Source organism: Cherax quadricarinatus, chromosome 78 (genome assembly GCF_038502225.1).
Source record: "Cherax quadricarinatus isolate ZL_2023a chromosome 78, ASM3850222v1, whole genome shotgun sequence".
Lineage (NCBI taxonomy): Eukaryota > Metazoa > Arthropoda > Malacostraca > Decapoda > Parastacidae > Cherax > Cherax quadricarinatus.
In genome coordinates, this window is record NC_091369.1 from 10,713,074 (window position 1) to 10,728,455 (window position 15,382).

The window sequence follows — 15,382 nt, forward strand, 5'->3', positions numbered from 1 at the left end:
TGTTATTGTGTTACTGAGGTGTTATTGTTGCTACTGTTGAGTTAATGAAGTGTTATTGTGTTAAGGTGTTACTGCGGTGTTAATGTTGCTACTGTTGAGTTAATGAGGTGTTATTGTGTTACTGAGGTGTTATTGTTGCTACTGTTGAGTTATTGAGGTGTTACTGTGTTACTGAGGTGTTATTGTTGCTACTGCTGAGTTAATGAGGTGTTATTGTGTTACTGAGGTGTTATTGTTGCTACTGTTGAGTTAATGAGGTGTTACTGTGTTACTGAGGTGTTATTGTTGCTACTGCTGAGTTAATGAGGTGTTACTGTGTTACTGAGGTGTTATTGTTGCTACTGTTGAGTTATTGAGGTGTTACTGTGTTACTGAGGTGTTATTGTTGCTACTGCTGAGTTAATGAGGTGTTACTGTGTTACTGAGGTGTTATTGTTGCTACTGTTGAGTTAATGAGGTGTTACTGTGTTACTGAGGTGTTATTGTTGCTACTGTTGAGTTAATGAGGTGTTATTGTGTTACTGAGGTGTTATTGTTGCTACTGTTGAGTTATTGAGGTGTTACTGATGTATTGTTATCTCTAATAATGGAGATAAATGATATAAAATACTGACACGATGAAAAAATACACACATTATACCGCGTTTGTGTTGGTTTTTCCACTCTGATAATGCTTCAGGAAGGCCGAAACGTTGCTTATTTTCCCTTTCTTTCAAATTTGTTGGTTAGTGGTGAGCTGTTTCAGCCAGGGCATTGTGAATTTTGTTCCATAGAGCTGTTTACTTGCTTATGTCAGACATGGACTCAAATATTCAAGAAAATTCGTCTTCTTTGTGTTATACTCTGAGGTACATAACTTTAGTGGTGTACTCAGACAGGTAGCTAGACAAGTACTCTGAGGCACATACTTTAGTGGTGTACTCAGACAGGTACAGCAGACATGTGCTCGATCTTTACACGCGGCTCCACTGTAACCTGTAATCTTCACTTGTATCCAACATGTGAGGTGCTGTTATCATCTAATTCCTAATTTCCTTATCTCTCTCTCTCTCTCTCTCTCTCTCTCTCTCATATATATATATATATATAATATATATATATATATATATATATATATATATATATATATATATATATATATATATATATATATATATATATATATATATATATATATATATATTATATATATATATATATATATATATATATATATAATGATAATGATAAACAAATATCAATAAAAATTATAGTCATTCTTCAATAATCATTACAGATAATAATATGAATTCATCACATATAATCTAGGTAATCTGTTATAATCTTTGCACATAATATTTTTATAGAGCAATTGGAGATAATGAGATTTTGCATAATCCTCCTTAACGAGAGAGAGAGAGAGAGAGAGAGAGAGAGAGAGAGAGAGAGAGAGAGAGAGAGAGAGAGAGAAATTATTATTGTAAGCTTCACAAAATGTATGACAATTTGCATATGACGAAAGACGGATAGAAGTAGTGTTAAAGACTTTCATTTAGGAATTAGCAATCATTTAGAGGAGCCGGAAGATGTGTGACACCTGGATGTGTTGCAATGTTGCGAATGGCAGGCAGACAAGGATGTGATTTATTGCACTGCAATGAGGGAAAGTACTAGCTTGTTGGATAAGAACTGTTGCGTGGGCATGAAGTCTGCTTTTTGGCAAGTAGTGAAAGTGTCCAGATAACATCAGTAACATCATAAAAATACTACTACTATTACCATTACTACTACTACTACTGCCATTACTACCATTACCATTACTACTATTACAACTATTACTACCGTTACTACTATTATTACTAAAACTATTACTAAAACTGTTACTACTACTAATACTATTACTACTACTACTACTACTGTAAAGTAAAAAGCAGAGACGACAATAGCAACATCATCAATAACAAGCAAAAATGCAATGAAGACAGCAATAACATCAATAATAACAACTGTGGAAAATACTATATATATTTTCCAGAAATACAGTAGTTATTAAATGTAAATAGATGGCCATACTGTATTTAAAATTTATGTAATCGAAAACGGGAAGCTGTGCCTGCGCAGAAGGAGACTCTCGCCATCTTGGTTTTGAATTGGATACAACGTTAGTGTAATGGGAAGGAATTTTCGTGATCTAGAGGTTAAAATTGGGTTGACACCTCTCAAATAGGAGGCGAAATTGTTGGACATGCATTCCTGCATAACTTGAGATATCAGACGACTGGACAAGACAGCTCCAGGAACCTCAGATAAGCTCTCTAGATTTGTGTATAATTCTGGCCAGTGTTTTCATAAATTTAGTTAGTGAGGTTTTTCTGAGTATGATACAACTTAATATCCAGTCAAATTGGTGAGTGATATTAAGATATATTTTCCTTCTGTTATGTAATTGATGATAAAATTGATGATAAAAGGCATAAATCAAAAAATGTAACTGCATTATTAGACCAGGGATCCCAACGTACTTTCATTAAACGTAAATGTCTTGATGGTATGAAAGTACAGATGGGAGATCCTACAACTCTAAAATTATCTGGTTTTCTCTCAGATAAAAGAGCTCAATTGTATGACACTATTTATGTAACTGTCAGGTTGGGCAATGAGAAAAAAATGTGTTAATGCAGTAATTGTAGACAGACTTCCAGAGAAAATATCTGCAGTAGGGCTTAGTAAAGCTACAGAAAGACTCTCACATAATGTAAATTTAACACCTGGTGTAAGTGATGATTCTGTAGGCCCAATAAATATTTTGATAGGTAGTGACTATTATGCCTCCTTTGTAAAGGGTATGGTAAAGATATGTGGTGTCACCCTTTTGAAGACTGCTGGAGGCCATGTAATGTATGGTAGGATTCCTCGTAATAATAATTCATGACTAGAGGAAACTACAAATACCCTAACTGTGTGTCTTACTCATGAAGTTGTACCCCAGTATAATTCTTCCATAGAGGATGGTGTTGAGCCAGTGCATAAATTGTGGGAATTAGACAGCATTGGAATAAATGTAAATGAAGAAAGTCCAGACGATTCTTTTACTCAGGAGCAATACCTGAGAGATGTAAAATTTGAATCTGGACACGACTTCCGTGGAGACTGAACCATCCAGAATTGCCCACTAATTACAGAATGGCATATGGACAATTAAAGGCTCAGCTCCGCGAACTGAGTAAGACACCAGAATTGTTAACTGCCTATAATGATATAATTGCTGAGCAGTTAATAAATTTATAGAAGAGGTACCTCCTGAGCAAGCCAAAATTTATGGTCACTATTTGCCACATCACGGAGTGAAGAAGGATTCTAAGACCACTCCTCTGAGAATTGTGTTTAATTGTAGTGCCAGGAGTAACAAAAATGTACCTAGTTTAAATGACTGTTTGATGACAGGTCCGTCGTTGACGGAAAAATTAGGAGATATCTTATTAAATTTCAGGATGAAAAATTATGCCTTTACGGCTGACATAAGTAAAGCTTTCCTAAGAGTGGGTTTACAAGAGGCTGACCGGGATTGTACCCGCTTCTTATGGCCTGAGAATCCTAGTGACCCACTTAGCACTCTGAAAACCTTTCGCTTTAGGAACGTATTATTTGGTGCTACATCCAGTCCGTTCCTACTTCAAGCGACGATAAATGCACACCTTAAACGTATGGAAAGTCCATTGAGTAAAGTAATGAGCAAACAATTTTATGTGGACAATTTCCTGGGTGTGACGTCAACTGAAGAGGAACTGTTAATGACTTACGGAGAGGCTAATAAAATAATGCAAAGTGCAATATACCTCTGAGAGAATGGAATAGTAATTCGTCCAAATTGAAGGACAAAATAAGTAAAGATTACCCTGGAGATGAAGTGCCAAAATGTAGTAATGTATTGGGTTTAAATTGGGATACTCAAAGAGATTTGTTAATGTTAAAACCTAATAATTACAGTATGCCCAATAAATTTACTAAGAGAGTTTTGCTTGCTGAAGTTTCCAAATGTTTTGATCCACTAGGTTTAATGTCACCCCTTACTATAAGAGGGAAATTATTAATTCAGGAAGCATGGAAACTTAAATGTGCTTGGGATGAAATTCTACCTGAGGAATTCGTTAACAGGTGGGATGAATTAATTGGTCATTATGAAAAATTTCCAATGTTGGAGTTCCCATGCCAGGTGGCCAATTCAGATGGGAAAAATGTACTCCACAATTTTTGTGATGCTTCAAAATTGGCATATGGAGCAGTTGCTTACCTTCAATGTAATAGTGTTATCTCTCTCTTGTTATGTCTAAGGCTAAAGTGTCTCCAATGAAATCACGTAACTTACCTCAGTTGGAATTAACAGCCATTTATGTAGGTGTCAAATTAGCTAATTATATAAGAAATAAGTTGCAGGAGATAAATATTAGCGACACTGTAATTTGGTCTGATAATGAGGTATCCTTACAATGGATTCGTAATGGAAACAGTAAAATTGTGAACGTACAAAACAGAGTCGCTGAAATTAATCAGATGCAAGAGAAGTATAATAGTTTGGGTCAGCATGTGTTAACATTTAATCATATACCTGGTGAGGAGAATCCAGCTGATTTCTTGTCTCGAGGTTTACCTTATGCTAAATTTGTAAATGCTGTATCATGGTTTAAAGGACCGAGCTGGTTGGTAAACAAAGCTAATTGGCCTGTACAAAAGGCGTATATTGCTCCTGTTGAAATTACTGTGACTACCACTCCAATAGTTTGTCCTCCCTTAGCCATTGATATAAATAGGTATTCTTCTTTACCCAAACTAATCAATGTAAATAAGTTGGTGTTTAAATTTCTAAACAAGATGAATATTTCATTTAAGTTTTCACATCCTCTTGAATATTGGATAAAGAGGGTACAGGAGGAAATCTATGGAAATGAGATTAAATTGATGATGGAAAGTAAAATTATGAAAGGTTCCATAATAGAGAAATTGGGGCTGTATTTAGAGAACAATGTAATTAGGTGCAGAGGTAGGTTACAAAATGCTGAATTGGGTGTTTATGCTAGACACCCTATCTTGCTGCCCAAAACTCATCATCTAACAAATTTAATTGTGCTAAATGCCCATAAAAATGTAATGCATGGTGGAGTACAAGATACTTTAAATTGTATTAGGGAAACTTTCTGGATTCCACAAGGACGGCAAAGTGTAAAAAGGGCGATTAAATCTTGTGTAATATGTCGCTGTGTGGATGCCAGATCCTATATGTACCCAGGTCCTCCACCACAGTCAAATGAGCAATTTGAGTCGTTTAGCAACGAACTCCGCCCGGCCGCAGTGTGGAAAATACTGTATATATTTTCCAGAAATACAGTAGTTATTAAATGTAAATAGATGGCCATACTGTATTTAAAATTTATGTAATCGAAAACGGGAAGCTGCGCCTGCGCAGGAGACTCTCGCCATCTTGGTTTTGAAGTGGATACAACGTTAGTGTAATGGGAAGGAATTTTCGTGCTCTAGAGGTTAAAATTGGGCTGACACCTCTCAAATAGGAGGCGAAATTGTTGGACATGCATTCCTGCATAACTTGAGATATCAGACGACTGGACAAGACAGCTCCAGGAACCTCAGATAAGCTCTCTAGATTTGTGTATAATTCTGGCCAGTGTTTTCATAAATTTAGTTAGTGAGGTTTTTCTGAGTATGATACAACTTAATATCCAGTCAAATTGGTGAGTGATATTAAGATATATTTTCCTTCTGTTATGTAATTGTGTATATATATAACCATTTATTATTTTTAATATACAGTCCACAAATTTATATATTTACCAGTATTCCTGGTGTATGTATATTTCATTTAATTAATAGGTCCAGAGGAACTTGTGGATATGACAGTGGTAGGTATCGAAGGGGGACATTTTTGCGACCTAGGTGTCCCAAATTCCTACTTGTCTATGTAACTCTGATAAATAATAATTATCTTTGCTATCATTTTCTGTTGTGTATATAATGAGTTACATTCAGTTAAATGCAATTTTCCACAACAACAACCGTATAGCAAAAACAGATTACAACAGCAACTTCATCCATAACAATAAAAAATGTAGCTAAGACAGCAATAACAACAACAATACAAGTAACAAAACAAACAACAACAGCTTCCAAAAGTGACACCATTACCACCACCATCACAATTACCACCAACATTCTCAGCATCCCTGCCAGCTGTTGCTCCCGCCCGTGAATGAGATCACAGGTAATACACTCCATCACACCCTCATTAACCCTTTCACCAGCGACCTTATAAACACACCTTATTATCATTTACACCCTCTCACACTCCATCAAAAGATCGTGGTTGTTCTCACCTCCAGCTCTGAGCTCTCTCTCTCTCTCTCACACACACACACACACGCACACACTATACTACCCACGGTCCCAACAAAGCAGCAAATGACATACACACCGCCCTCTTTCCACTACCAAATTTTCTCATTACCAAGAGACAGGAATCTACTAGACCAGAAAATGAAGAATATGTTTAAGACACCACACCACTGAAATATGAACGAAACAAATTAAACTTTGGAGAATAAGCAACAAAAGTACCCTCAGTGGTTACACTGTGCTGAATTTTAAATATTTAGTAGAAATTGAACTTGGGAAGAAAAAGACGGAAGGGGCAGTGTATAGGTTGCAAGTGTGGTCAAACAAGTGGCTACTGAAGATCAATCACCACTAACAAGATCATAAAAATTGGAGAAGGCGAAGAAAGACCTTTAAAAGAATAAAGGTTGGGAAGGAAGCACCTTTATATACAGGAAAAGATGAGAAGACCTAGCGGGGGATATCACATGGACCAGCTCAACAGAGAAGCACCACATCAGCCCTATATGGAAGGTTGGTAAGTGTAAGAATTTCTTTTAGAACGCTATACACGACATATGTCAGACCTATCTTAGTATGGTGGTACAGCATGAAGTCCATACCTGGCCAAGAACTCACGCAAGATCGAAAAGATCCAAAGATTCGCAACCAGACTATTTCAGGGACCACTGTAAGGAGAGACTATATGATGTGAATCTAACGACCTTGTATGAGAAAATAATCAGGGAAGACGTGATCACAACATACAGGAACATACAAGATACTTTTAGGAGCTTACTCGGGTATCTTCCTTCTGGCTTTATCAGTTCCATACAAAGCTAGCTACGTTCCCCTGTCATATTCCATCACACAGGAGGGGATTTTTACATTAAGTCATGAAATCTGTTAGTTTGACTAAGAGGCTTCAGTATTTACCGTATTTCGCGGCATATTAAACGCATGTTTTGCCATACGTCTCCAAAAACCACCCTGCGTTATATAAACTGAAGGTCAGTGACGGGAGCTGTAAGTTTGGGTTGGGTGGGTTGTGGCTCTCCCAGTTACGTCCGGTGCCGAGCCATTGAAACTAAAACAAGTCTTATAAGCCGCGAAATACGGTATTTCGTTTATGGGCTAAACTTGAAGGGGTTGTATAGTTCCTGGGAAAAAGATATAATCAGATTAAATCCAAGGAAAGAGATGATGGTTTTACTTCCTCGCATGCAGAATCCTTTACTGGCATCAAGATACTTTGCCGCATGAGCGAGAAGCTGCGTTTCTTCCAATGTGTAAAGTAAATCTGAAGTCAATAAAGATCAATTGTTTGATGCAGAAAAGTCAAACTGAACCTCACGTCTTAACAGGTCTCTTTGAACGTCAGCTTATTCAAGAAGACCTTATTTAATCTTATTAAAGATGATTTTATTCGTATTATCAATCTCGGGGAGTTAGTAGCCCAGGATAACCCAAGCTTCATGAGATATTCATTGGGAAATACTGAACCTGTAGTGATCGTACAGTATCTGAGAAATGGGAAACAACCAAGTTTGATCTCAGGAAAAGAAAGATACCAACATACAGGCACTCCGCTTGAATGGGATAACCTCAGAAAGTTATACAGTATGGTTTATTTCCACCGATATCCTTTAGTTCTCATCCCAAGGATGTTACTCGCACAGGTACTTAGTATCCACTGGCAAGGGGGAAAAAAAAGCAGCATTTGCAGCCCACACACCATGGTACACATAGGCTTCAATTCCCCAATCACGAAGAGAATGTCTTCCCAGAAAAGGTCACTCTTTTTCTCCCTCCCTTCTAACCTTCCTCTCCTACCCTGTCCCTGCCTCTCACCCGCCAGCGTCCCCAACTAACTCATCTTTTAATAATAACTTTGGACACTGGGTGCAAACTTGGGTGGGTGCAGAGCGCAAGTGTTTGCAAGCAAGAGATGGATAATGTACCCGATATTGACTTAGCAAACACGCCCGCTTCCCTCGTTGTCTTGAAACAACTTCCACACTGGGGGACGCACCCAACACACTCCTCAACCTGTAATTAACTTTTTATTTAGATTTCGAGCAGTATAAAAAGGCCAGTAACGTTCGGCCTGAACAGCCTGAGACCGTTATTATCCGGTTTCCTAAATGTCGCGGTTGGTTTTAAGATCACTTTTCTAAATGGTTTTGAAAATTATGTGGGAGTTTCTGAGACCATTTTTCCATACGGTCTTGAAAATATCGCGGATTTTTTTTCGCGGTCGTTTTATATAGTTCGCTGTAAATTACTTATCAGTTTTTAAGAAGAGGGATAAAATAAAAACATCATAAGCATTAGTTTCAGCAATATAAGCGGAAAAAAGATTTATCAAAATAATCAAAACTATCTTGATAATAACGATTGAATTTACACCACAACGATGGCCTTTATAAGGGCAAAAGCCTGACGACCACACAGGGATCAGTAAGACTGTATGGTAACCTTTTTTTTCTTTTTACCATATGTCGAGCAAACTTTAATCCCTAAACTAGGCATTAAATTCTCTGCATATATACACCGTGATACACTTCACGGTGTACATATCCTGTGAAACGTTAATTATACAGAACCAATAGAAATAAGTCACTGAATTTTTAGGGTTATCCCAGGTTCTCTACACATACATATGCTTTGTATGGTAATCTATCTAACTGTATTTGTGTATCCTGGAATAAACTTACTTATGAAATGTGAAAATGCAGAATTTTATAAACAATTTATTACACGAATACCAATTCTGGGGCGATGTGATGTCTACTCGGCTTTGTAAAAGCTCCTGTATATAGTAAGATTTTGTGTACATGCAATTGAAGAAATACATCCAACACTGATTATGCATGGAAAGGCCTTCATAGTATGCACTATTCAATTTTTAATATAATTTACAAAAAATATTAAAGAGAGCTTATTGTACTTACTGTTTATATTATTATTATAGGGAATGGGATAGAGATCTAATTCCTCAGATCAAGAGCCCTTCACCAGCACTTGGGCACCCACCTCCTTATAGCCCCGTGTTACCTGGAAGTTATTCCGGGGATCAACGCCCCCGCGGCCCGGTCCACGACCAGGCCTCCCGATGGATCAGGGCCTGATCAACCAGGCTGTTACTGCTGACCGCACGCAGTCCAACGTACGAACCACAGCCCGGCTGATCCGGCACTGACTTTAGGTATCTGTCCAGCTCTCTCTTGAAGGCAGCCAGGGGTTTATTGGTAATTCCCCTTATGCTTGGTGGGAGGCTGTTGAACAGTCTTGGGCCCCGGACACTTATGGTGTTTTCTCTTAGTGTACCAATGGTGCCCCTACTTTTAATTGGGGGTATTTTGCATCGCCTGCCCAGATCTACAAGCTAAAAGCTGTTGGCCTACCTCAGCTTATTTGCACGTTCGAGTTAATGTCCCATTTGCAGGATAAGAGCTGTTACCTTATCTCAGCTAATACTGCTGGCACAAATATCCCGAGATCCCAACTCCGGCACCCCACTGGCTCATCCTAGAGAAATTCACACAAGATTTTTGTTGATGTTTCCTAATAGTGCACAGCAATTGTACTTACTTGAAATATAAGGAGAGCTTCACTTCCTTACTCGACACCTCAGAAATTGACGGGCTACGATGTTACCTCCGCCAATAATCTCCCAGCAGGATATTCGTGTTCAATGTTTCAACAGTAAAACTGGCCAGTAATGCTGAATAAACGTAAGCCTGGTCCGCTGGGGCTTGAAAGGATATTAACAGTTATCCTTAGGGTTTGAGGAAGCTTCGTTGGCAAAAGTTCCTCTTAGTAGGAATTGCCGGTGTCCTGGCTGCTATCACACGTACGTTCTTCTTCAATAGTGAATTCTGACTGACTAACCAGCGTCTCTCCTGATCTTTGATTGAATTTTTGAAACACTGGATACTATCTATATTACTATTTTTAACCTATTTCTAACTATTCTAGGTCCTATAACGATATTACTTTCTCCTAAGATTATTGTATAACCTGTGTAACTAAAAATCTGTCTAAAATATCAAATATTATATACAAGTATTTATGTAATCGGTTATATTAAGGGCTGTTTCGTGGAATAAGTTTCCACATCATTTAATGACAGGAGTTGCTATCCTACCTCAGAATATTTACAGGCCTTGAGTAATTATCCTATCTCAGCTCATCTATTGGTTAAGAACTGTTATTCTACCCCAGTTCATTTACTGGCTAAGAGCTGTTATCCTACCTATGTTTTGTCTTAATATAATCTGAGCTGATTCTGTGCCTTTGATTCTAATACCTTCCATCGTTTCCTCATGGTTCTTTTTCTTCTCTCTCTCTCCTGGGTTATATCTTCAGAGGATTTAGTAATGAGGAAAGAGTGTAATGAAATGTGTAAATTAATTTCAGCAGATCTCTATAGGTTACTAAATATTTGAAGACAACTAACGAAACTGAAAAAAATATTTTGTCGAGTATACAAATGTCAAGAGTACTATTGGAATTTTAAGGGGCACGTAAGTACCCCTGTTGTCTAATAACATGTTCATTTTTCCACTATAATCTACCTTCTCCATAATTACTATCGCATTTGCTTTGTCTATATAGTGAGGTGAAGTCCAATATCTTTCCTTAATCCACTGTGTTACCTCTTAAACTGGTTTAAGTATCATAAGGTACGGTGGCAGAAACTGAGGCAGCAGCAGCAGTAAAACAGTAGCAGAGACTTGGCCATCACCCCGACAGCGTTATATGAGAAGGCAAAATTGAAACTGATGTATGGCGGTCGCAAGAACGGTTGGGTCCAATGCCCTTGGATGCTCCTACATCCTATATTTAGCAAGATGAGTTGATAATTGCATGGTCTTGTTGATTCACAGAATATTTAATGGCGTATGGACAAGCATGGATAGTTTACTGTTGCGTGTATATCATAAAAGGAGTCCAGGAAGAAGACGTCCAAAGAAGGGGAGAAATCTTTCCCAGTTTCACTAATCTGATTCTGGAAATGGGATGTGCATTTCTATAAAAAGAATGAATGAATAAAACGAATCCAATTGTTTATTTAGTTGATGAGCAATATAACATGTGGGTACATACAAAAGAGAAAATTTAACTGAACTTACTAATTTGTCCACAGACAAAAAAGTACCAGAAAAATAAATGCTTATTAAGAGACCGCTTATGGCATATGGCAGTCTCTTAAAACATTTGGTATATTCACGCTGGATAGTTAAAGCGAAGGACGGCTGCCTTGTGAGCAAGAACCTCGGAACTATGGCGTGAGACTATTGATCGAAGATTAAATGTAAGATCAAGTTCACTGATAACACGAATCACTCTTCTTAATTGCACACACATTATGGCAGAGGGAAAACTTTTTCTGAGGTATGAGCAGATTTTAGACAAGGGCAAAGGAAACATATACATTGTATTGCATTCTCAATACACATATGCAAAAGTGACACATTGTGATGACAACCTAGGTTCTGAAATATCCCTACAATTCCTCAAAAAGAATTATTTTCATTCGGATCCCTATGATGCATATTTCGACATACAATTCCTACCAGTATTCTCCTCTGAGATAGGCTATCCTGAGAAATTGCAATTTCCATGTGAATAACTCCAAACAAGTCAACGAGCCCTGCTGAGCTGTTTTCAAGGTTTCTAAAGGAATGTAGAGAGGAGCTTGGCAAACCATTAACTAGTCTCTTCAACAAATCACTGCAAACGGGTACTGTACCGGATAAATGGAAAATAGCAAATGTGTTACCTATTTACAAAAGCGGAGACAAGTCCTTAGTTTCAAATTATAGACCAATCAGCCTAACCTCAATTGTGGGAAAGTTGATGGAATCATTAACTGCTGATGCAATTCCAAGCCACCTTGAAAGACATAATTTGATCAGCGAAATCTCAGTACGATTTTACAAAGGGGCGTTCTTGCCATACGAATTTATTAACCTTTTCATTCAGGTATCCGGGCGGTAGACCATGATAAAGAATGCGATAGTTCCACACAGAAGACTAATTAAGAAAGCAGCAGCATATTGAACAGGATAAATTATCTGTTGGGTAGAGGCATTACTGATCGATAAGCAAGTTTACATTAATGGGGAGAAATCAGAATGGAGACCTGTTAAGCGTGGTGTACCACAGGGGTTAGTGTTGGGACCCTTGTTCTCAGTTTATATAAACAACATTGATAAGAGAATAAATAGCGACATAAGTAAGTTTGTTGATGACACTAAAATACGCCGTCCAATAATTTTTGATGTAGACAGAAGGCTACGGAATGACCTGGATAAGTAGACGTTATTGTCGGAGACGTGCCAGATGCAGTTCAGTAAGATGAGCATGAGGTTCTAATCCTAGGAAAAGGTAATAACTATATCACCTATAAGCTGAACAATGTAGATCATAGTCAAAGTGAATGTGAAAAAGCTCTAGGAGTTCTAGTTAGTAGAAATTTAAAGCCAAAACAACCACGTGAAAGTGTTTTAAATAAAGCTAATAGAATTTTTGGCTTCATATCAAGAAGTATAAATAATATTAGCTCTATCCGAAGTCTACCTGGATTGTGATTCGAGGGTTAACACCCCCGCGGCCCGGTCCCTCATTTAGATCATTCTGCTCAACATGACACAAAATCGTAATAACACGATTGCAAACAAACCATACCACGGGTGGGGTTTAAACCCGCGGTCAGTGAGTGGCTAACGCGATGGTCTGGAGTTTTGAGACTCTCTGACCGCAGGCTCAAACCCCACCCGGGTATGGTTCATTCTGCTCAGTTCAGAATGGACATAGATACGCTCGAAAATATAGAGAGAAGGATGTCAAATTTGATTCAGAAACCTTTCCTCCGAAACAGGCTGAAGGCACTGGACTTGCACTTTCTGAAAAGGTGTAGAATTAGGGGAATTATGATTGATGTTTACAAATGGAAAGTAAGAATAAATACAGGGGATATAAATGGCATGTTGAAAATATCTCACGGAGACAAGACACGCATCAATGGATTATGTTGGAGAAATTTTGATTCAGAAAGGATACTGGGAAGTACTGGTTTGGCAACAGAGTTGCAGATGAGTGGAACAAACTCCCAGGTAGCGTCAATGAGGCAAGAAATTTCAGTTTTAAATATAGGTTGAACGGATACACATATGCTGCTATGTATGATAATTCTATGTAACTGTATTTGTGTATACCTGAATAAACTTACTTACTTACTTACTTACTATACACGAGCGGATGAGGGTGGGCATGAGTTGCAGCATGGGCCAGTAGGCTTGCTGCTGTGTTCCCTCATTTTCATGTTCCAACTATGTTCTGAAGCTCCTATAGCTGCTGAACCCTTGTTGGAATACTTGACGATATCCTCATTGCCCTGCTGAAGTCTCCCTGTTCAGTCTAACAGATTTCAACACCTTGTATGAGCCCCATCCTGCGTAATGGAAGATGACAGGGAAACAGCTAGCTCTTGTTCCCACTATGTAATTATCATATAGAACAGGGTAGTAGCATACTGCTGATGTATCCAATTTTAAAAATCCATCTGTAACATTCAAAAAATAATTTATAACTCATAATAATCATCTCTTACTATAAAAATTGTAAGTCTTACCTTAAACTGCTTGCACTAATACTGGCAACAGAAGTTGAGTCTTCAACTTCGAAAGTGCATCGGATCAACGTTTCCATATTGTTTGAAGATGAAAGTTTGATATTAAAAAAGCTTCCGTCTTCACCTATCACTGAGTGTCACCAAGCAGCGTTCAAATACGCACGATTAATACACATGGCGCAAGCATGGATTGTCACTGAGGCTTAGGCAAGCTTCAATTATTACATAATATTCGTGGAAGGGGAGAGCTAAATACGCAGAGGTCATACAGTGGGAGTGGTAGACAAATATATTCGATCCTGGAAAGGATTATTATTATTATAATCAAGGGGGAAGCGCTAAACCCGGAGGATTATACAGCGCCTGGGGGGGGGGATGTGGAAGGCATTCAGGCTTAATTCGGGGAACTGGAGCACAGATCCAATTCCCTAAATCAAGAGCCCCTCACCAACATCAAGGAACCTTCCTTTGAGGGGTCCTGGAAAGGAAGGGTAGCTCCTAGTCTTCGGATGAAGGCAATTCTAGGAGAGTGAAGCCTCGAACCCCAGTGGAAATAAGTCACTTTTTTGGGTTATCCTAAGTAATTTACACATATATTACTATGTATGATAATTTGTGCAACTGTATTTATGTGTGCCTGTACCTAAATAAATTTGCTTAACCTTCATCGACAAATTTTCAGAAATCAGCTGTATTCATCTGTTTGTGGTTGCAGGGGTAGATTCATAGCTCCTGGCCCCGCCTCTTCACCGATCGCTACTGGGTCCTCTCTCTCCCTGCTCCATGAGCTTTATCATACCTCGTCTTAAAACTATGTATGGTTCCTGCCTCCACTACGCTGCAGAACCGAAGAAAACGACTACAACCTGCAGGGTAAACTTGCTTAGATATAAAAAGTTTATTGAGGCACAGGTACACATAAGTACGATTATCATACATAATGTAAATTACCTAGTGTAACAAAAGAAGGTCAGACAATGTGACTTACTGCAACTGTAGATCTTTATATTAATTAGGTATCACCTAAAGGGGCAATTTGCACAAAAGGAATTAAGCTGAGTCCAGTCGAAAGCACCGAACTCCCATCTCTCCTTTAATCGAAAAAAGGTATCATATTTATAAGACATTGCCTGAGGATATATAAGTAAAAAGACGCCAACGGTCCACTCACAATGTACTTTTTGACAAAAACAAAATGCAACAAATCTGCGAATTCATACTGTTTATCACAATGCTAATTCATTAATGTTTATTACACCTTTTTATATAAATTCTTACGAGCTTATTTACGTTTACAGAATTTTTTTCTAATTTTCCAGACCAGATAAACAAACAGTTGCATGTTATATACACAAACCTAAATAAAAACTTACTTTTACT